The sequence below is a fragment of the Magallana gigas genome, chromosome 8 (genome assembly GCF_963853765.1).
Source record: "Magallana gigas chromosome 8, xbMagGiga1.1, whole genome shotgun sequence".
Lineage (NCBI taxonomy): Eukaryota > Metazoa > Mollusca > Bivalvia > Ostreida > Ostreidae > Magallana > Magallana gigas.
In genome coordinates this window covers 35823306-35848308 of record NC_088860.1, presented here as the reverse complement: position 1 = coordinate 35848308, position 25003 = coordinate 35823306, and the positions used below count along the sequence as shown (strand labels likewise).

The 25003-nt window shown below is 34.7% G+C and overlaps 1 long non-coding RNA gene across 1 annotated transcript in view; it reads left to right on the top strand.

The window, feature by feature from the left end:
* LOC136270560 (uncharacterized) overlaps window positions 1-25003 on the top strand; it is a 64411-nt gene that overhangs the window by 29918 nt on the left and 9490 nt on the right. The window contains exons 4-5 of the long non-coding RNA XR_010708343.1: window positions 22425-23032; window positions 23287-23328. This is a non-coding gene — a long non-coding RNA (uncharacterized lncRNA). The remainder of the gene's footprint in view (window positions 1-22424; window positions 23033-23286; window positions 23329-25003) is intronic.

The window sequence follows — 25003 nt, the reverse complement described above, 5'->3', positions numbered from 1 at the left end:
TGAAAGACTAGTACAAATAAAGAAAAATAAAGATCCATTTGGTGGCGTGTCAATCTTAGCTGTTGGAGATTTTTTTCAACTCTCACCCGTAAAGCAAAGTAAAGCCGAAAGGTTGTTTAAAGAAAATCCATGTTATCCATGTGACTTTTGGAATGAGTATTTCCAACTTGTAGAATTGACTGAAATAATGCGCCAAAAGGATGATCTTCCATTTGCTGAAAACCTAAATTCTTTGCGCTGTAGAACTTCAGATGAAGAACTAGGAGAACAAGTTATACAAATGCTTAAACGTTGTGTTCGAGATGGAAATGAAAATGCGTTGCATGTGTTTGCAACAAATGGTGAAGTAAATGAGCATAACCTGACGATGATTAGGAACACGTGTACAGATTTACGTGACATATTGGCTAAAGATTTTGAGAGGGACAAAGCAAGTGGAAAAATGACTTTAAGAGAAAAGCCCTTCGTACGTCATAAAAGCGATGGCATGTCTAGCTCACTTGTTCTGTCAGTCAATGCAAGGGTTATGTTGATTCGCAACATTGATGTGTCAGACGGACTTGTGAATGGAGTCATAGGAACAATCATGGGATTTTCAGAAGAATCAAATGGAGAAATCAAATCAATCGCCGTTTCCTTTGACAACAGAAAAGTAGGAGAAAAATCCGGAATAAAAAAAGATCATTTCATCGCTGTGCACATTCAAAGATGTGAGGAAGAAATGAAAACATCATCAAACAAAAGTTTCATCAGACATCAATTCCCGCTTCGACTTGCGTGGGCTTGCACTGCACATAAAGTACAGGGGTTGACTACAACAGAAATAGTTGTTGATTTAAACAGAGTGTTCTCAGCTGGTCAGGCATATGTTGCATTAAGTAGAGTTACATCTGAAAAAGGTTTATGCATCTCTGTTTCCAGTGTTGATAACCTAAAGAGCAAAATTTATGCGGATAAAGAGGTCTCTGAAGCACTTTCAAAAATGCCACGCTTCTTCACTGAGACCAAGTGTGAAATAAAGAACACAGAGATCAGAAAAATAATTCTGCATAATATTCAAAGCCTACGCCAACATTTCAAAGACATGGCACAAGATAACAGAATTATGGACACAGGTGTGATATGTCTGACTGAGACATGGCTTTCAAATGTTGATACTATAGACAATTTCCATCTAACAAACTTCCATTTCTTTCAACAAACTAGACATGAAGCTTATGAGGAAACGGATGACATGTACAGTATGTTAAAGAAATCTAAAGGAGGTGGTGTAGCTGTGTATGTAAAGGACACTTGCAGTATTACCAGAAAGCTGCTTCCAGTTAAAAACATTGAAGGAGTTCTGTTAGAAGATCATTTGAATCACATTAAATACGTTGTTCTCTACAGACCCAGTGTTTATGGTTTGCAAAAGTTTCTAATGAACTTAGAATTGCTGCTGAAACAGTTGGATGATAAAATGGAGGACAAGGTCGTAATGGGGGATTTTAATGAAAATTTATACTCTCCCAATGTTTCAACACTCAGACTAATGCAGAGGTATGGTTACCAACAGTGTGTAGATTTCCCCACGACAGAAAATGCAACTCTTATTGATCATGTTTACACAAAACTAAAACTGTCTAAAATTCAAACAAAGCTTTTGCCAACATATTATAGCTACCATGAGGCCATTTCAATCAATATCTCTAACTTAACGTGACCAAAAAACCCTGTCTTGTCTCTGTTACACTATTGGCCAAACACCACTCGATCTTAAGGACAACGAAGCTGAGATTAATGCAACTACATGCATGTTCAATGTTATTTCCAGTATGTATGGTTACATTATTCCACTTAAATTTTCAACTATTGGACCTGGTGTAAAAAAAATATAGCACTAACGTTTTGATGAAAGACAATACAGCACCATGTTCTTGTGTTTAAAAAATGCATGAACGATTGATCTCGGACAAAGTTTACTATCAAAATGAAGTGGATAGTTCTGTTGTATGTGGATATTTACACATGGCAGGTGCAGCAAACATAATGTACAATTGAAAAAAAAACCCAATGTTTACTTTTAAGACTTAGCATTAAATAACTTCTCCCTATAATTATCTGTATAAGTACAAACTTAAAAAAATGTTGTTTCTCAATCATGATTGAAACAATAGCACCCAGTACAGTGTATGATTGACGCGATCATCAAAACATGACCTGACCGGAACTATGGAGGACTGAAAACTAAAAATAAACAATGTGTGAAGAGGTGGATAAAAAAATACAATTCTAAGAAGTAATGACACATTTGGCAATTAAAATTGCAAATTACAAAATTTCAGTGTGTTCTACATAAGCTATCTGTCATATAATTTCACAAGAAGGACAAACGTTAAAATGACGTCATGAAATACTCTCATGTTGGTATATATTAATTTTTTGGATGAAAATATGGGTCTTCTTCTTAATTATATGAAACTAAAAATATGTTAAAATTGTACTTGAGCAGATTTGTGCTCTATAATTTCAATGGCAAAACATTTTCACAAAATTGCGAGATTTTAACCGATTTAGTAACGTCATAGATAAACAGCTATTTGACAATGATGCCTTATATGAAGTATACGCGGGTATGATAAGGCAACTCTCGGCGATCAAATTCCTCTGATCGATATGACGTCACAATAAGCAGCATGATATCATATTTTACTCAGACACATGTCGATTTTTACTTTATCTCAGGTTTAAATTATAAAAACCACAGGCATAAAATATCACTACAAACTCTTCTAACTGAATATAGCTTCGATTTCTCTCTATTACGTATGATTATCATTGATGACGTCACAAGCATGTTTAATAGAGAAGATCATGTCGGGAGACAAATTATCGGAATGCAGTGTAAACAATGCCGAAATAAGACATTTAATACAGATACCTAAGATTTAGATGAGTGTCAGTTAGGATACAATCAGGATAATACAGGCATGGATATTTTGTTTCATCAGCGAGTGTTTTAAGGTAAGCAGATCGACATTTATATGGCATGACCATCCTTTCCTCTGTCAATGTGTACAAAGAAAGGCAAAAGTGTAACACTCCCCCGGATCTTATATTTTTAATGCATAAGTCTACACGTGTCATTAGAAAATATCACACGACACAAACTTCTCGATAGAAATGTTAAGAGATGCCATCATTTTGACTAATTATAAATTTTGACAGCAATCAACAATTAAAAACTCGCACATAGTCTTCTAAAAGTTTATATAAGGAATATTAAAAACAGAAATTTTCTTTAAAAAACGGAAACGTGTTTTGTATGTGGGTTCGTCTTTTTTTCATTACCATTCCAAACACGAATCATGGGTATATAGCAATGCTTGCTACCCTTTATAAATTATACTATCCATTAAACCTCTGTTCTCATAGTTTAAAGTATTTCTGAAACGATTACACAAACTTTGTTCGACAATTACTTTTTCTAACACATTTTCAAAACATCTTACGGTGTTTTTAAAAACGTGTTTTCATACAAACTCTCAATAACCACGAGTTTTCATAACGAAAGCGAAACTGAGAGTTTAGTCAATATAGTCGTTTGATACCAAATTCTATGTATTTTCAACTCACAGCAACAACGGAAGACCTATTCGTTGCTTTGCAACGAGCTCTGCTCTAGTTTTTTTTTTTCCTAGACGCGAACTTTGAGGCTTCATATCGTGCTCATTTCTGAACGGTTTTTGCTCAAATTTTCAGGGCTAATGGACTTTACAAAACACTATCTTCATCAATTCATAAAAGTTAAAATCTCCTTTCCGTTAACGAGTTATTCCCCTTTTAAATTTTTTTAGGGCCTTTGGTTTCCAGACAAAAGCTCCGAGACTATGATAGCAGGTAATGGGAATCCAACGAATTTGAATAGCAGAGACATTGTAGTGGTGCACATCGGTTTTTGTTTTTAGATTACGTTTTTTATTTAGGAAGAGGTAGGGGGTCAAAAAACAGGATACAAAAAGTGCAAACATTTAGACATATTTTCCTTTATATCTTTTTAACGAAAAATTATTTGTTAAAACGTGTAGAATACAAGTTGTGCATAATATCAAGGGCTTTCATTTGACACCAATAAAAAAGGGCTGGCCCCTTAAATTTAGGGCCAATAGCCCCTAAAGGTTTTTGCTTAATAACTCAAAAACGGTTAGGATTTTGATATGGCTGTCGCTGGAAAAGTTGTTTGTTGGGATCTCATAAAGGTCGTTACAATATTATTTTGTAAGTGATTTGTGTAGTATGAGTGTAAAAAGCTTTACATGTTGACATGTACCTGTTTTCATTCGACAAGTTAACGAAAGTCTTTGTGTGCGTACAACTGGTATAAAGTAGCCGCAGAAAGTATGCTGGTTTATACAGGAGGCATTAATTTATAAGAATATTTTTTTTTGCTGCAGTACATGCTTTTTTTTAGGAGTTTAAGTCATTGTTGTTAAGTTCTTATAATGCACAATCATTAAAACGGCAATTGGAAAACAAAACATTCTTTTTCTTTTCTATTAAACCACAAAATATGGAATTAAAAAACTCTATGCATTACATTTTATTTATTAACTCAATGCCTTGAATCAGAGCTGTGTGTATGTGTACCATTACGTAAGCTCTCCCTCGCCCGCGGCCGAGAAAATAGGTCACCATGCTCGCGGCTGGACTACCTAGCGGTCAGCGGTTATCTATACACGAGAGCTGTGTTTCTCATATACATGTATGAGTTTATTTAGCCGCGAACTCAAGAATTGGTTTCGTTTTGATTACACATAATATTTTTTTGGATTAAACGATTGGGTGTCAATTAAGAAATCGCTCAGTTAATTAATAAAAGCAATGTCGTTCTTAATCTAAAGCAATAATAGACACAGATCAATTGTGGGTTTTAAGTTTAAATTAAATAACTTCTATTTGATAGAGTATGGTCATTATACTGCAAACTTTTCAAATCTTCCTGGGTTCTGAGCTGTGCCTGTCTGTGCGTTGTACATGTACCTTTACGTAATATATCCTTCGCCCACGGCGGATGAGATCAGCAACGGCTGCACTACCTAGCGGTTATTAAGCGGTTATTTAATACACAAGATTCTCACACCGCGACGCACACTTACATGCATATGAACGTGTTTGAGTTAATATAGCCGTAAAAACAGGAACTGTTTTAATTTAATGCTATAAAAGTTTGTCCAACTTGTATTTATTCAATTGAACATTTGAGTGTAAATGAATATTAATGAGCGATATTACTCCAAATCGTAAACATCGTAAGACATAAATTAATGGTTAGTTTGTTTATGTAAAATATTTTAAAAACTGCACAAATAATGTTTTAAATAACCCCCCCCCCCCCCACACACACACAGACACAAATAGTAAACCATCCCTCGCATATTGCTGAGGAGAACCGGCGCGAGTGGACAAGTAATCCGCGGTCTGTTCGTGTTCTTTTACATGTACCTTATCACGCGTTCATGTTTCATATTTTGCACGGACACAACTATATTTTATTATGTTTTCAACTATTATATTCGTTTAAGATGAAAAGATGAATTCATTAAACTTGAACAGTTGATTAAGCATTGATTTATAAATAGCGTACAAGGTAGTTTAAAAATCAAATTATAATCAGAGTTCCATGTAACATGTTTGCGGTAGGTGCTAGCACGATAAAAAAAATGTCCTGAATTGAGGCATTCAATGATTTTTTTTTTTAATTTTCACATGAATTTTAAACAACTTTAGATTAGATTCTATCGGTTACATATTAATTACTTCTGTAGTTTTTCTACATGGTCGTTCGTTTCTTTGTAGAAGCGAACTCATTGCTGCCCCCCCCCCTTCCGCCCCGCTGACAGGAGCTCGCGCTGGATTTTTTTAATTGTCAAGATCTATCGAAAATAATTTTTGGTGGCTTCTTCTCATGTGTAACATTTTGTTTCACTTTCTTCAATTTTTTCAATTCTTTATTCGCTCAAGACCAGTTCACTGGTATTTGAGGTTCAAAATCAGTATATACAAATGTACACGAATACAGTCAAGGATCACATGTACAGTAGAAGTAATAATGACAAAAAAAAAGTTAAAATCACAATACAATAGGTTGTTAAAGTTGGTTTCTGGAAGAACAGACTTTGAAAATTTTCTTAATAAATATTAAATAAATAAATATTAAACTTTCCCACCCGTTTGTTAATTCGGTCAGTCTGTGTAAATTCAATCGCCACGTGCGACCGAGAATCTTGTGTCGCTTTAGCGCACACAGCTTGGAACATAGGTCATCAATTGTTATATAACTGAGTAACAGTTGGAATGGTGCTTTTACATAAAATAATAAATAATAAAATCATACAGAAAAAAAGTTACCTTAACTTAATAGTCAATACCAAAAATAAAATCCGTATGATTGCAAACTAAAATCGGTTTTTCAGTATTCGGCGGGATTTGATTTTTTCTGTTAACATTAGTATTTTTATTGGTCTCAGAGATTACGATGTAAAAACACAAACAGTAAATACACCTGATATTATTTACATTGATAATGTTGAAAAATATTCAAAATTAAATTAGTCACATTCATAAGATAAAAATGTTCTACGAACAACCGATTATTTTTTTCCTATGTCGTATCATTCGCGCGTAAATAAGTATGTTCTGTACATTTATATACATGTACCTCAGAAAAAATTCAAATCATTGCACAAAAAAGAAAATTCGGATTTTTTTTCTGAAAGTAATTTCACATTGTATTGAAAAGAACAAGAAATAAAAATGATTTAAATTTTTGACTCCATATTCGTATATATTACCGGCGCTTCGTACATGTGTAACGGCGTACAGTGTATAGATTATTATAATCTGTTCAAATTAAATACCATGCGTAAAGATTCCCATAATAATTACTAGTAATTGAATGACTGTGTACATTGTAGGCAAATCCCTGTGTGTTAATTACTTCTAAGACTCTTTGTTGTCCGTTAACAGTGGTTTAAATAATTTTCAGATAATTAATAAATTTTTTGTCATTTAAATTGTATGCTTCATCAAATACTGATTCCGATTACCTTGAAGTAATTAATTTTCCATTGGCTACTGACAAAAAAGAGACGCCTGACCATCCAATGAAAACAAATACACAGAGTTTGATTGACGGGTTCAGCCAGGTGCAGGAGACACCCGATGTCCGAGGTTATGCGTGCTGCTTGTACAAAGTCGAATGGTCTCAGTAAGAGTTATCGATGTAAATAAATAAAAAAAGATATATGCTTATCAAAACATGATCGATTAAGTTACAGCGAAGTACACTGAAGCGTTTAATAGGGGTTTACTCCAGAAAAGTTTCTACCTAATATTTTGACTGACCTTTGTCCAATCAGATCGTAGCTGGGCGGAGTTAAGACATTGCCGCTCGTGACTTGAATGAGAGAAAGAAAAGAGAGAGAGAGTGAATTGAGTAAATTATAAGTGGTGCCGATACAGGAATAACCATTAGTTATAAACTTGCAAACAATTAATTAAGGTCTGTATATAAAATTACATGTATATCCTATATTGTATAACTTTAAAGCATTTTAAAGAACAATTGTGAAAATTTCTTTGGCCGCGCGCCGTCGACAACATGCACATGGATAAGAATGACGTAGATTATATCCATCTAAATTTCCTAGCATGGAGTTCGAGAATACGGACATTAAATAGTTTGAAATGCGAACGAATGATCACTTATGAACATGATGAATTTAGATGTAGTGTAAAGGAAAGGCAACGAAGGCGGATGCTTAGTGGAAAAGTAAAACGTCTAAGGTAAAGAATGTTTCACACTGAGTAACCATGAAGAAAGTTTTTATACAAAGTAAATTTACAACCTATGTTTAATTCCAGAAAGATTCGGCAAACTTTGATTTGATTATTAACGGTAACACTTCTAATAAAAACAGTTTCTTAAATATTCGTACAGTCTTCCATGTTTGACATTACCTTATCCTATTATTGATCTATATTTAGACATCGTTGTTCCCTGGTTAAAGAATTTCAAGACACTTCAAAGTTTCATAAATTTATAAGATATACTATTCTATGTCCCGAGTTTTGTCTTCCACCACTTTTTGCTTGATATTTCAATAATAGTAAATACCTTTGTCCTCAAACTACGTTCAACCACTTATATGAAAAATGTCCAGATTATATGTGTTAAACGCCCCCTCCACCGCTTCAGTCTACGGGGATTTTGCATTGCATCAGCCTTTAATAAGCCCGGATGATAACGTTAAAAAATTGCGCGAGGTATCCCGATAACTTCCGAATGGAGGAAAGGTGTAAACATTTCCCATTATAAATCTCCGTAAAAAAATTATGTTCTTGGATATATTCCCTTTCATCAATTTCAGTTGTGTTTCTTTCACAGGTATGTGCATTTTTATTAAAAATCATCAAAAATTGATGGAAGCAATAACTTGGGACATACTATAGATCGTGATTTGTCACTTTATACGATAACTATTGTTGATAGATAGTTCACTCATCTGCGTCATCTATAATTTACTCCATTAACCAGTTAACTCTCTCTCTCTCTCTCTCTCTCTCTCTCTCTCTCTCTCTCTCTCTCTCTCTCTCCCTCTCAAATTAAGTCACGACCGGTAATGTCTCAACTCCGCCTTCTACAATCTGATTGGACAAAAGTCAGTCAAAACATTAAGTAACAACTTTTCTGGAGTAAATGCCTATTAAACGCTTCATCATTTCTTGTAGATTTTTTTCATGAAAATTCCTACATGTACAAAAGAGTTTTGCCAATCACAAACAGTTTAAAGTAATGTAAAACACGGGCGCCATTTTGAAACAATTAAATTGTCAGAGAGTTCCGAATGAAATCTGATGAATGTTTCACGCGGTTCTCGCACGCTTTGCCCGAAACGATTTACACGCTTTGCCCGAAACGCTAAACGGTTTACACGAAACGCTTCTTAATCACACGAAACGCTAAACGGTTTACGCAGCATTGTTAAGGCGTCCCGATGCTAAAATACGGCTGGAAAACGATATTATTTGAATCATCGCAAAAATACTTTGACCGGGAGTATTTCTAAAGATCTATGTTACATTCATTGACACCGATGTTAAACATTATATTTGATTCATTTTTGTGACGTCATATGTACTTCGTAATCACGTGACAGGCGAATCCTAATATTGCAAATGATTTAGTTAAAACGCATCGGCGCAGGTGATTAATGACATTAAATCATACATATTTTTAAGAAAAATCCTTTTTTAAGTCATAAACATTGAAGTTCTTGCTTGGGAAAGAAATAGATATTTCGTTTATAGAAGATATTGTTGAAACATTCCACAAAATCATCAAAATAATGCACATTTTTACTAATCAAAAGCGATTTACAAAAAATTGGGGTAAAGCCGTAGGTTTCCGCAGCACGATTCACATTGGTACTTATATTCTCTACCAATTTTACGTAAAATATTCTAAAATTGTGTTGATCTTTCACCTGCGCCAAGCTGGTTTTACATGCATTAAAATTTCTTCATTCCGTTGTTTACACGTAGCAGGGAGAGTCTCCAAACCACTAGTTTATAAATAGGCTTTTACTTAAAACGAAGCTTTAAAACTGCCGATTATTTGATACTGGCTTTTAATATGAATGAATTCTGTACGTCTAGAATTAACTGCAGCGTCTATAAAAAGGAAACATGCGGTATCATACTGGTTTGATATAATTCACTTTTAACGTTAAAATACATTCCCTGAGAACTATCGACAGGAATGCAGATCGTGACGTCAAAGTTAATTATGACGTCATATCGTATGAAGTACAGACAAATGACTTTCTACATATCGCATCGGGAAGCCTTAACATGCCCGCGTACACGAAACGTTTCTTGCATGTAAGTCGCACGTTTTTTGGTGTAGTAGTACGTTTCAGGGTCTGTAAATTTTGTCATCACGCAACAATTCTAAACTTGCACATAGTTTTCAAAAATTTAGAAATATTTTTAAATAAAGAAGTTATCTTAGAGAAAAGGGTACGTGTTTTGTAGGCGGGTTCGGTTTTTAAATCAAAGTACTGAAATACTCACGGGAGTTTATTTTATCGAATATTATTTATTTTAAAATAGTAGTTTATAATCTGCATTTGAATTATGCACATTTTTATAATATGAAATCTCTGACTTTTCCGACAAGAATTTCGAGAAAACCTCTAATGAATCATGTTGTGTAATATTTTGAAAAAGAATTGATTTCATCAAACTATGTTTTGGTATTCCAAATATTTCAAAAATTGTATGGATCCAACCAAAAATGAACTCTAGTCTCGTTCAACCAGATGCTCGGCTGTCTCCGTTAATCTCCGACAAGTAAGAGATACCAGGTCACGTGATAGCTTGATGATGCGACCTCTAAATATAGACTGACTCTCTACTTGCCGGAGATGTAAAGAGACACCCGATGGTTGAACGAGACTATATATTGAACTCTAGCGTAGGAATACACACAACTACAAAAAACTTCTAATTGTTCGTACCATTTAAAATCTGACTATTTCCAAGGTATTTATAAATAAGTTTCCTTTAAAAAAAATGCTTCAGCGTACATAACATCGAATTTATCGATTATTTTCAAGAACTAAGTCTTGTCAGCGGCGATGATTTGTGCTTAGGTGCAAACACAGTTTCAGTTTCGGTTTTCTAGAGTAACTGCATAGGAGAGATGATTAAAATCAACTCCCAAAAACACAATTCCTGACATGAATCATGATTACATGTAACAATGTTTGCTACCCTCTGAAAATTTAACTCGCCATTTTTAAAAGAATGTTTGAAACGATTAAATAAACTGTGTTCAACAGATAGTTTTCCTAAAACATTTTCTTTCTTTCTTAATACACGTTTTATATACAGGCTTTCAATCACAACACATTTTTATAACAAAAGCAGAACTGAAAGTTTAGTCATTATAATTTATTGACACCATATCACATACATTTTCAACTCGCAGCATCAACGGAAGACCTACTCGTGGCTTTGCCACGAGCTCTGCTCTAGTTCACTCTCTTTCTAGGCAAGGGCGGCATAATAGGCATTCTGTATGGTCCTACTTCATGTCTCTTGGAGATTGTTCATCTCCGCAGATTTTTTTTTTATGTCAGAACATCCTTGTGGAATCCAGTATGTCTGACAAACCATGAACAGGGTCTAAGATACTCCAAGATGCAGTGATATTCTGTGGTAACTGTCTATCAGTAAATCTGTTACTTGACTTTTCTTAGGAAGTAAAATTGGTGTCCTAGCTCCCTCCATCAGGTGTGCAGCTACTAGTCTGTCAACACATCTAATGATTCCAACTTGGTCTAACATTAATCCTAACTGGTTAACTAAATTATGTCTCGTCTTCTCTGTTAAAGTTTTACATCACTGTAGCTCTGGGTTTGGATACTCTTTATCCAAAGTGGCTTTGCTATGCTCAACTCTGTCTCAGTCAAAGGACCAGCGGATGACTTCACTCGCGGCTATGTTAAGGCTGCCCGATTAATTTCACAGCGATATGTAGAAAGTCACTTGTCTGTACTTCATAAGATATGACGTCATAGTTAACTTTGACGTCACGATCTGCATTCCTTTCGATCATTCCTAGGGAATGTATCGTAACGTAATAAGTGATATTCATTGTGCATAAAAAAACCGCTTCATTCCTTTACATAGACACTGTTGAAAATACTAGTGATACTAAATTCAATATCACCGATATGGAGTATAAAAAAATCAACAGTTTTAAAGCTTCGTAATAGGTAAATAACTATTCATAAACTAATGGTTTTGAGACTCTCCCTGCTACGTGTAATCTAATGAATCGTGATATGTATATGCATATAAAAAACGGCTTTGCGCAAGTGAAAGATAAAAACAATCTTAGTATATTTTACGTGAAATCGGAAGAGAAAATAAGTAAATCTTGCTGGGGGAAACCTATCGATTGAACCGATTTTGTGTAAATCGAACCTAAAAGGTAAACATGTGCCTTATTTCGATGGCGGTGCGAAATGTTTTGACAATATTTCAAATAAACGAAATATTTATATGAACCCCCTGTAAGAACTGCAAAATACATTACTTATCGAAGGATTTTTCATAAAAATATTTGTGATTTAATGTCATTACTCACTTGCGCCGATGCGATTTTTATAGATTATTTACCGTGTTAGAATACACCTGTCACGTGCTTAAGAAAAATATATGACGTCACAAAAATGCATCAAATATAGTGTTGGATGTCACCGTTAATTTATGTAATAAAAGTTTAAAGAAACTCGCTCGGTTAAAGTATTTTTCGATAATTAAAATAGTATCATGTTTCGATATATATTTAGCTTTGGACAGCCTTAACATAGCTGCGCTCTCTTTAGTCTCTTAATGAATCTCAGAATCCATGCTGATACTCTAAATCATTAGCTTCTTGAAGGATGAGAATCGCTTGTAGTCCATGCAAAATGGATTCATATATTCAGCACTAACAGTCTCTGTGAATCGGTGAGGACCTTCCCCAGCTAATAGTTTGTCTCATACATCACTCGAGGTTTCTTGTACTCAGTCCCAATTATACCGTCAAAGTAATTTTCACTGGTAGGGGGCTTCCATGAAGGCAACTCATCTTTTTTAACCATGCTGAGCCATTCCACCAACAGGTATTTTCTTTTAAAGTGTCAACTGTCGTACCTCTGCTTGAAATAATGTACTGAAATTCAACGTCCCTGCAACTCAGAATTTCTTTAACTCTGTTTTCTACAAATGTTGTCAAGGGTTTTTTAGTCTTAATCCAGTGTAAAACACATTGTGAATCTGTCCATAGTATTTTCTCAGATATTGCCAGTTTCAGTTGATTTTCTACAAAGTTTATGCTTCGCACACCAATGAGAGCAGCCAGAAGTTCAAGACGGGGCATGGACATTTTCTTTTTGGGTGCTAAACGAGTCTTCGAAATTGCTAGGTTACAGATGCTTAAAGTGTCAGTGGTCATCTGTAGGTAAGCTGCCGTGACAAAGGCTTTCGCTGACGCATCACAAAAGCACAAAAGTCTGTAGGAAACTTCTCCTGGGAGCCCACAGTATCTTGGAATCTGGCATTGTGGAATTTCTCTTAAATCTGCTGATATCTCTTTCCACTACCTAATATCTTCTTCTTGAAGTTGTTCGTCCCACTGAAGATTTTTCTCCCACAACGCTTGAAGAAATAGTTTTGCCTTCAAAGTACCTGGAGTGAAAAATCCAAGAGGATCATTTATTAATGTAACTCTTTGTAGTACTTCACGTTTGACCACTGGTAATGGCATGTTTTCATAATTCCCAACTGGGACTGAGAGTACATCTTCTGTTTCCAGGTCACTCCAAGTATCTTCATCTTCTCTCTTGTTGATTGATCTTAAGGAGGAACAAGTCTGTAGAACTCCTTAACCTTTGATACCCAGTCTCTCAAGTTCATAGGCATGCTATTGAAGATTTCCTTGGCCTCCTTGTACAGGGTCTCTCCTTCCTCAATTGTATCAACCCCTGTAATAACATTGTCAACATAAATATTACTCCGGATGTTTTCTGCTGTCTTGCTTTCATAAGTACTGAGGTGATGATCTACAGTTGCTGCTAGTAGGAATGGGCTGGAGATCACCCCAAAGAGAACTCTGCAAAATCTGTACACTTGTACGATGCTGTTGTACCGTGGGATTATTTACATCCTTTAACCAGAAAAATAGTGTGCCATCACGATCTTTTTTCTGTAGACTAACTTGCAGAAATGCCTTCTCAATATCAGTGACTATTGCTATCTTCTTTAGTCTAAAGCGCAGTAGGAGTCCACACAAGTCATGCAGCATCACTGGTCCTCTGTGAAAGCACTCGTTCAAGCTGGAGGTTTTAGGTTGCGACTTCGCTGATGCATTATACACAATTCTTACTTTGGTAGTGGGTTTCGTTAAGTCTATTTCTGCATGATGAGGAATGTAGTGCTTAATTTCCGTCTCACCATTACGTTACTCCGCTGAACTTTCTCTATAATCCCCTTTTTTACACTGGTCCTGAATTATCTCATAATACTTATGCAATAACTCAGAGTTAATCTGCAGCTTGTGGACTAGTGACTTGAGTCTCCCATATGCTAGTTCTCTATTTTCGGGAAGATCTGGAAATTTTTCCTTTCAAGTCCTTGTGACCTGTTGTTTTCTATCTTCAAAGAGCTATTGAAATTTCTCAGGGTTTTTTCGTCATCTGAGGTGAAAGGAGGATCTTGTATTCAAATTGTTTCCAGATTCCAAAAATGATCAATGGAAGGTTTTACCGATAGGCACTCATCCACTCTGAAATGGAGGCAATATTCTGTGAGAGATAAATTCCCATTGGTAATCATCATAACCTCCTCATCTTCGCAATATGGTCTTTGGGTCCTTCCAGTGAGAATCCATCCAAGTTTAGAAGCAAGTGGGTAAAATCCCTTTTGGATTTCTATTCTTTCTGGTAGTATCAAATCCAGGTAATAATCATTACCTATCAGGATTTCAACTGTCGAGTTTTCAAACTTTACTGGTAGATTATCTGCTAACTGTAGATTTTCCACAGGATTTGTCATCTGTCTTGGATGTCTTTGGGAACCGGTTTTCTCTGGACTGTTCCTGTAATTGTGGGTACAACATTTGCATCAATACTTAAATTATGTCCATCCTTGAGTTTCAGATTCAAGGAAACTTTAGGTGTTTTCACTAATTTAGGCCTTTCCGCACCAAAGGTTATCAAGGATATCTTCTCTGAGGCATGGCTTTTCAACTGTAATCTGTCAGCTAAGTTCGCTGTTATGTATGTTATCTGAGATCCTGAGTCCATAAAAAGTTTATCTGGTTCTGAATTTTCTCTATATTAGTTTGAAACCTCTGTTTTTGCTGTCTGCATCAAAACAGTATCACCTAATGATAATTAAATTATTCTTTGAATCCCTTTGAAACTTTGAAGTCTCTTCTATTGTGCTTATTTCTTCAGTCAGGTGTGAATTTTCTCTTTCTCTTGTGAAATAAGCTTCTATGGTGGCTATGCTGCTTACCATGATAATATGTCTTCTCAACTCTGCATTCGTTACTTCTGTGGCCAGGCTTCAAGCAGACAAAGCACTTCCCCCTGAGTCTCTGTTTTCTATCTCCTATGGTTCTGTATTTTCTACATTCAACAGTCCAATGAGAACCCTCACAAAAGGTGCACACTGAAGGTATCACTGGAAGTCTCGTTGGTCTGTTTCGTCGTATTGCTGACTCCATATTAGTTGAGACCACTAAGGCTTCTGCTGTGGTGTGCCTCTCTTCATGTCTTACAACACTAGAAGCTTGAAGTTCTGATGATTCTTTTACTGTGATGTAACTTTTCATTAAATCTCTCAGTTTCTGCACCGTCCACTTTTCCTGTGGGCCTTTTTGTATTTCAAGCTGCAGTAGGGTTTCTTTGGGTAGTTTCGAGGTAATCATGGAAATGAACACATCTTGGTTGACATCCTGATGTAAAGCTTCCAAGCTGCGCATGTGTCTCTCAATGTCATCATGTAACTTCCGCAGACTTGGTGTGTCATTGGTAACTGACTGAGTATTGATGAGTTCAACATAATGTTTGTTGATAACTGATTGCACATCTAAAAGTCTGTCCTTATGAATAGAAATAGCTTCATCATAGTTTTCATTTGAAAGTGAAAGTCCAGATGTAGCTAGTCGAGCTGTTTCTGTAAGTTTGCTTCTGAGATAGTTAAATTTAATTAAATTTCAATGTTGGAGAGATGATGGTTCCTGTGAACAGTAGCTTCAAAGGAATCCCAGAATTCCTTGAATTTAATTTTATCTCTATTGTAGGAAGGTAGTTCTAACTTTGGAAGTCTAACTGCCACTGAGTCTGCCACTGGGTTGTGTTGTTGGAGTGACAGCTCTTGAAAATGAATAATTTGTGCCTGCATATTTGCTTGTAAATAGATAAGGTGATCAAGTCTTGGGCATGTCATATCGGGAGGTTTCTTCAGAGTTGTGAGGTTTTTTTGTAGTGTTTACTCAAGAATGATGAGCTGCTCACAGCGTTCCTTTGCTTCATTTAATAAAAGGAACACTTTTCCACTGATTTCACTGAATTTCTCTTGTTCACCTTGTTTAGTCTCTTGGCCCTCTATCACCATTGACCACTTCTTCATCGTTTCTTCAAATTTGGCACTGAACTCCTTTATCCGTCTCACTGATGTTTCAACGTTTCTAAGTAGAGCTGTTGGATCTTCCTCGGATACATTTAATGACATAAGTTTATTGGCTTTTTTAATTTATGTCTCTATAAGATTTCTGTACCTGGTTGGTACAAAGTCATTTCAAGTAGGTTGCTGACATCTTTTTTCTGTACACTTGAACACTTAAAGGCTCCAAGAATCTTAACAGCGGGTTGCGGCACCAATCAATGTGGCGAGCTATTCTTGAAGTCTTGGAATGCTGAATAAAAACTCCCTTTTTCTTTTTTTCACATTTAATAATCACATATAAATAAATCAACAATACAACACAATGTTAGACTGAAAACAATACACATGAATAACCTACCACATTGTTACAGATAACTGACAAACAACATACATACACCTCTGCTCACACTTTACACAATCTGACACCAAAACAGAATACGGATAACCTTAATCAACCTCTTTTCTCTTGGACTGCCTAAAAGCCATCTATCTAACCATATCACTTATTTCTCAACCCTAACTATACTCTTTATTCCCTGTACTATAATCTATCTTTATTTAACCCTTCAAACCCTTTCTTCTCTCATCTCTCTCTTCTGCTCTCCTCAACTCGCCAACTGTCTTTTGCTTAACTTTCTTCCTCTCGGACTAAAACGGAAAACTGATTAAACATTAACAAAACACCTTGATCTGACAAAAACGGATATACATTAACATTACTAGAAAATTAATCAAACTTATAAAACATGAAGGTCAAACATCTATGTCCATCTTAGAAATAAACATGAAATTGTGATAAACATATATTCACAACAGCCTGCTGACCTGTGTTGTGAACGTAACTTCAGACAGAGATCAGTAATTTGTAATATGCGTGTATTTTTATGACTTTATTCATCAAAACCTGTTGCACTATTTTAATAGGTAATAGCTATGTAAAGCACACATATCAGTCTTAAGGTGGTACTATACATCTGCATATTGTGATGCACTCCCCATTGAAATAAACAATAAAGTATAAATATAATATGTTCCCCCAAAATAATGTTACCTAGCAGTGAGGTGCAATGGGTTTGGGTGTTAACTACGGGTCCGTAAGTAGCGAGTTAAAATCCTGCTGGGGCTTTTCTATTTTCTAACATGCATGTACTGTAACATTTTAAAATTTTAAAATATCATCATGAAAGAATTTTGATTATTACGCACATCTGCATGAATATTTCAATGTGTCTTATACTACCTTAAATCAGTAAATATATCTTCTGTCCTGGCAGTTCTGCATTGAACACCATTGCGCAATATAATTGCATGTATATCATTTAATTTTGTACTGTTTACAACCTTCTTTGTTGCAACTACATGTACAGGCTTTCGTTGTTATTAAAATATTCTGATGTATATTTATTTATCCATGAGGACTGTGGGTGGTGGGGGGGTCAGAGTAATAAATGTAATTATGTTTGCAAGGGGGGATTGGGGTGTTGCAACCACTATTGAAATAAAACCACTATTGAAATAAATTATTTCAGTAGTGGTTGGGAATGTATTTCATTAGAAAAATCACCTTGCAACCACTATTGAAATAAAACCTCTATTGAAATAAATTATTTCAATAGTGGTTGGGAATGTATTTCATTAGAAAAATCCCCTTGCAACCACTATTCAAATAAATTATTTCAATAGTGGATGGGGACGTATTTCATTAGAAGAATCACTTTGCAACCACTATTGAAATACAACTACTATTGAAGTAATGATTTCAATAGAATTTAGGGATGTATTTCATTATTAGAACTACTTTACAGACACCATTAAAGTACAACTACTATTACATTTATTTTTTTAATCGTAGATGGGAATGGAAAGAAAGAAGTTGTATATCATTTATGCAAACTATTTTGAAATGCAAGAAATCTAACGAATAATATCAAATTCACAATTATGTTGCAATTTTCACTGCTGTGCAGAAATAAATAACAAACTCTCGCAAATAAACATGCATATACACTTGTTTTTATCTAACAAACAATTTCAAATACACGATTATGGTACTAAAGACTTGCATATTTTACGGTAATAATAATCGAGACTATGATAATAATGTACTTAAGTACAAAAAAAAAGACCATGGTGTTATTTTCTTCATGTTCAACACGAAGAAAAATGACCTCCGTAGAAAAATGACCCCCTCTGTAAAGAAGAGCAGAAATGATAATGATTCGTTGTCAATATAACAATTTAAGGTTTAGAGAGTTGTTTAAAGGGTTAAATTGCTGACCATAGCGCTCGAAAAAAAGGTGCACTTTATTGAATAAAAAATTAAGACCAATGTATTTACTAAAAATATTAAATGAAAGGTTCAATTTGGTGAATTGTAAATTTTGTCATAATTTAAGTGATTATATAAGTAAAATTAAGCATTTGATTTATTTTGATCAGCAGCTACGCTTCGATGGCCCGAGTCATGATTCTTTACTGATTGGCGGACTTTTGACATGTATTAGCTAATGATTGCTTGACCTTACACAGTCTAATTTATGTATCTGTTTTATTTGATAAAAATTGAGTAGCTAATTATAAACAAATCAATTTACCAGTTTAGAGGTGTGAAACCCCGTCTTTGTTCACCTGACTCGTGTACCATGTGTATACATACCCCATATACACACGTGTCTGGAGCAGCAGCTTCGTTAGTTTACCTCTTTACCTGTGTTATTGTCTCGGATCGTTCGTGTGTGAAGGGATGTTATGTATTTTTAAAAGATAAATAATGAACATCAATCTTCCCATGCAAGCGTTTTAAATTATCGTATTTATCGGTAAAAAGGCGACGAGAAAAGCAAATTCTAAAATCCTTTAAAAAGAAATCTGACTATAACAAAATAATTACGAATACACATTACTAAATCTACAATACTTAAGATAACTAGATATATCAAAACATCAGACCTATAACAATCATTTTGGCAGTAAAATCTATTTTGTATTGCTTTGTAAAGAAATTTCACTCCTGTTGACCTCGTTATGTCACTTCCGCTGAAGCCTTGTTATCGCCTATTTCTATTTTCTCTTGATTAGATTTCTCAAAGCAGGTGAAAATAGCCATTTTGAACCGGCTTAACTCCGTTATTTTTGCATTGATGTTGATGCGGGGGGTTTTTGTGGCATTAAATTTTAAAAAATAACTTCTATGATATAAGCTTCACACCGGCTGAGCTGCAAGTACCCTCTAAATACCTTCCTGAGACCCTATTGGTATTGACTTAAATATTTGCTAATTGCACTATTAATTATGAGAGAATATACGAGTACCGAAATATCTTTGGGATTGATGAGGGTTTTCCGGCCACGGTTGGTTGGTGCGTGTTTGGTGGTGTCTGAGACCTGAATGTGACGTAATAGTTGTTGCGTACTGGAGTGGAAGTACGTAATTTGAATGAGTCGGAGTTTGGTTAGCACTGTTGCTCAACATAGATGTATGGTGCCTTTGCACTTAAGGCACCAATGTATGTATGGACAATTGCGCTTGTAACAGTTTGCTTCCAGTTTGTAATCGAGGCACTTTTGTTGGGTGATATTCTTATTTGAATTTATATTACAACCAAAGCTCGTTATCTATGATTCCCTCCAGCATTGGACATTTAAAGTAATCTGGAAATAATATAAAAAATAATTTATTTGATTATTCTGTTGGATAAAAGCCGTTTAAGGGTTGAAAACTAACGTTTTATGTTGATAGAGAGTTAAAAAGATATCAAAACTAAAAGTTGAAAGGGTATATAGTGTTACGTAGTTGGTTTAGCTAAGCCTATTTCTATCGTAAAAAACGGCCAAAGTTGAGGCAAAAATTACGAACTACTTTCTGTTGTACTGGTCTGAGATTCCAAAGAGACGAAAGTTAATTTTTTCAGTCTCAAGAAATATCGCTGAGATTTTCTTCACCACACTCAGTCATTATCATTTACACGTTACATAATATATATGCACGAAATATTAGAGTTCATTTATTGAATATAGTTAATTATTAGATAATTTTTATTCCATATATATATATATATATATATATATATATATATATATATATATATATATATATATATATATATATATATATATATATATATATATTTATAATCTTATCATATTTTTGGGGGGCTTAGTTTGACGAAATGTATATATTCTTAATCTTTTTTTTTTATTTTATCACCACAACTACATTATGTACCATCAATCTTGGAATGAAAAATCGCAGATGATTTTTTTGCTCCCTTGCCAAACCTTTTTCTCTGCCAATATGCACACGTCACAAATATATTCATTATATATACTGTTTACGTTTTGTTTAACTATGACGTCATGTGGTGCAAGAACACAACGTGGAATACCAAATATTTATTACATGAGTGATATCCCCATATACTGAGCTAAACATGTGATAAACATAGATTATTCCATTGCATTTTTATATCGCATCCTGATATACAGCGACCAAAGTAATATATCAAAGTACTGAAGTACTGACGGGTGTTGATTTTATCGATTATCATTTATTTTAAAATCAACTTATCTTGCATAGCAATTAGTTTCTAGTCTGTATTTGAATTACGCACTTTTTTATTATATGAATTTTAGACTTTTCCGACAAGAATTTCGAGAAACCCCATATGAATCATGTTGTGTAATATTTAAAGATAGATTTCAAACTATATATAAGTAATCGAAGCAATACTAAATATTTTATGGATCCAAGCACTATTGATATCGAACTCTAGTCTCGTTCAACCGTTAATCTCCGACAAGCAAGAGAGCCTTTCTGCTTGTCGGAGATTTACGGAGACAGCCGAGCGTTTGGTTGAACGAGGCTATATTAAACTCTGGCGTAGGAACACATAAGACTATAAAGATATCTTCATATACTTCAGCATACATTACGTTGAATTTTTCTATAATTTTCAAGAACTAAGTCTTGTCATCGCTGATGATTTGTGCTTAGGTCCAAACACTGTTTTACTTTCGGTTTGCCAGAGTAATTGCATAGGAGAGAGTTGATTAAAATCAACTCCCAAAAATGCGATATAAAAAAGGTCATGTCATGATTTTTTTTTATAATGAACTTACATCTATAGAAAATATCAAACAAACAATCAAAACAGTTTGTGATGAATGATTAATGTCAATCATTAGCTCCGTATCTATATACGTATATCATCAAATTTTCTGTCACAATGCGCCAGTTTTTTGTATAACATGACGTCGACATCGGAATTGAACGATTCATACTAAGTTGAATAGTCGACGATTAATGGAAAAAGGTGGGCGATAACAACCGACGATTACCGAAAAGAAATGTGTACTATCTTTTTTAATTTTTCTGCATCTTAATCAAATGCAAAATACCCAGCACTGCAGTTGCAAAATTAAACACCCGCGACTGGCCTGAAGTATCTGTATTTGACATTTTTAAGCTGCTTTGATTAGAGTAAGCTGCTTAAATAAGAGTGATGGCCAATGTTACTGGGATGAGTGATATGGCCCTAGGGCCTCACGTTTTTCATTTTATTACAAAGTGAAGTTCATATGCACTCGGAAAGCAATTAAACAACCGTAACTTCCAAGACCGCTTTATATTCCTTGGGAGCAGTTGATGAACGATTGAAAATAATATGGCTACCAAATATTTCCAAGAATTTATGTTACTTTTTATTGAATCGTGGTGAATGTATTGAAAATTGCAATGAATCATGATGACACTATCGCATTTTATATTATGATTTTTATTTATACATGTATGGGCCTATCATATATTTGCTTTCCTTACGTTTCTGTGAAAAATGCAAAGTTAAAAAGGTGTGATATAGTTCTGACTTTTGGTTCTAACCAGAGCTTGTGCAAAACTAATTAAAATACATGTACATGTCAAGAGCCCTTATTGAACTGTAAATTCCAAGTATTAGGTCAGCCATTTACTTGATAAGGATGCAGTCAATATTTTTATGTATCTGTGGATTTGCTCGCTCTTATCCCTTTAGCTTTGCTCGCCCGCTTTTCACAGCGGCGGTCACGGTCGCTTTTAACACCTTCAACGTCCTTACATTCTAAGAGTGTTATCTGAAATTAAAGAAAACCTTTCTACATTCTTATTATATATTTTTTTGTAGGAAATCTTGTTGATATTGTATGCGAGAAGGGATGTCCTTATCAAAATATAAATCGAATCGGGGGACTACACATTTTGCTCGAATTGCCCGGGCGTTATTGGGTCCCTGCATTGATTTACTGCGCGAAGTTCTCGCAAAAGAGATATCACCGCCTGACTTGGAAAGGAAAGTTAAAGATTACATACGTCAAAAAAGAAAACCTCCTATCAGTGAAAAACAGAAACAGCTCGTCTATAACAAAAGATACTCCGACTTTGACATTACGTTGCTCTATTTCCTCTTACGTAACATTTGTTCAATTTCTCCACACAAAAACAAATGGGGGAACAATCCAGAAAATACTGATAACAGTGTGTCAGCAAACATAGAACGAGTTCGTATTTCAAGAAACGAATGGTATGGACATGCTACGGATTTTTATCTCTCGGACTCTGATTTTGAACGAAAGTGGAATCATATTTCTCAAATTGTAAAAGAGTTGGAATGTTACCTGGGGACTGGAACCAAGTACCAGGACACTCTGATTTTGTTAAAAACTGGTTTTATGGACACTGAATCGATAGAGCTCTACATAGATACACTGTTGACTGATATTACAAATCTGAAAGGTAACAAGTTGGTTTAACAAATTGATAATAAAATTAAATAAATATACAATAGAAACTTTGCTTGTTTTAGATAAGTAACATCTAAATTAATCATGACTCACATTTTTCCAAAAGGTATTTGAATCTGTGATAAAAAAAAAAAAGGTGGAATAAAGTGAAGCTGAATTTTCATGTAAATGACAAACAGTTTCTATTATGCAAAGGTGACTTAAAATGATTTTATACATGTAAAGACTTTATCTTTATTCTTATAGAGGGTTTTGGAGGTTTACAGACTGATGTTACAGACATAAAAGGTAACAGACAAGTTGGTTTAACATATGGATAATAAAGTTCAACTAGAGACGAGCTCGTTGCAAGCAACGATTAGGTCTTCCGTCGTAGCTGCGTCATACTTGTGACGTAATACAAAAATTGATACCTGACCATGGTGCAATATTAGATGTGTAAACACTGTGTAAAAGAAACAAAGTACATGTATATAAGCAAATACAGATCTTTAAAAGTTGTCTGAAGTTTGATTCGCCGCATGTTGTTTTTTTGCATGTGCATTTTATTTTGAGAAACTTATCTAATCATCATAATTGACTCAATATACACAGAATATGGACGACGATTATAATCACACAGTGGGTATGCCCGGTATGAACGTAAAAAGACCAAACATTTTACTCGCATTTTTAATCGAAAGCAAGGGCCAATGAATCTTTTAGAATGTATGCGGAGATCCTCGAAATTTTACAGGGGGTTCTGAAGAATAATTTTGTTTTTGAGGGGGGGGGGGGAGGGGCACGCGCGGATAAGAAAAATATTCCTGGGGTGGGGGTTGAGTGTCTGACGGTTATTTGAGTTTGCCTGGGGATGTCCGAGGCATATTTTTGTAATTTTATATTGTACATGTAATGGAAAGAAATTTTGCGGGGGTTAGGGTTGGATCTGGAACCCTCACCCTACTCTTCTAGATTCGCGCATGGGGAAGACCGATGCCGGTAATTTAACGGTAATTTTAACCCTTTTTATTTAATTAATCATTTTCAAAATTATCGGAATTCCAATATTACCTTTAAACGCAGTTAAAACTTAAAATACGAACCATTTAGTCTCGGTGAGTATTCGGCCAACATGCGTCCGCGTACGAAAGAAATGGCAACATTCAAGAAATTTGGATGGACGATCTGGGTTCTAGGTCGTCCATCCGATTCTTTTTCAGACTAAGAGCTACAGCACTGCACTTAGAGAACGTCAAACTGATTATGTCAATTTATTTTGTCTCAAAGAATCAGTTTTTTTTAAACAATAAAGATTTACCTTAAAAACAAAAGGAATCGGGCACAATTTTCAATGTTAGCATTTTACAATTTAAAGGTCTAATAAAATTTTGAATGAAGTTTCAAGATACTACTCTTCGTTGTTTTATACGAAATATTGCATGGAAAAAAGATTTACATCGCATATATATTGTAGAACTAATTATTTCTCTTTTTTATTTACATCAAAATAAATCCAAGAAAAAATCTAAATATTTTTTTTCCTTTATATGTGTTAATGAAAACGTTGGTCAGCAAGGGCCGGTTCTATGTCGTGCAAGCACCTACTTAATAGATTGTTACACGGATCTACCACGATGACAAATATCGAAAAGGCAATATTGTGGGTGAAGGATGAAAGTGTAGTTTGTTTTTTAGGTTTATTTTTGATAATTATATTTATCTGGATCAATTTCCGTTATGAAGTCAAGCATATATTTAAGGTCTTCCGTTTCCAACGGAAGACCTTGTACTGATTCTGATGGTTCTTCTTCATTATTATTTTTCTTCTTCTAGACGTTTTTAAATCCTCAATAACTTATTTGTTTGTCATCCGATTTCGTTCAAATTTTCACGGTTTATTGTAAATTGAATTAGGTTTCTAGAGCGCAAAAAAAATTGAAATCGCTACTTCCGGTTTTGAGTTATTTCCCTTTTTCTAAAA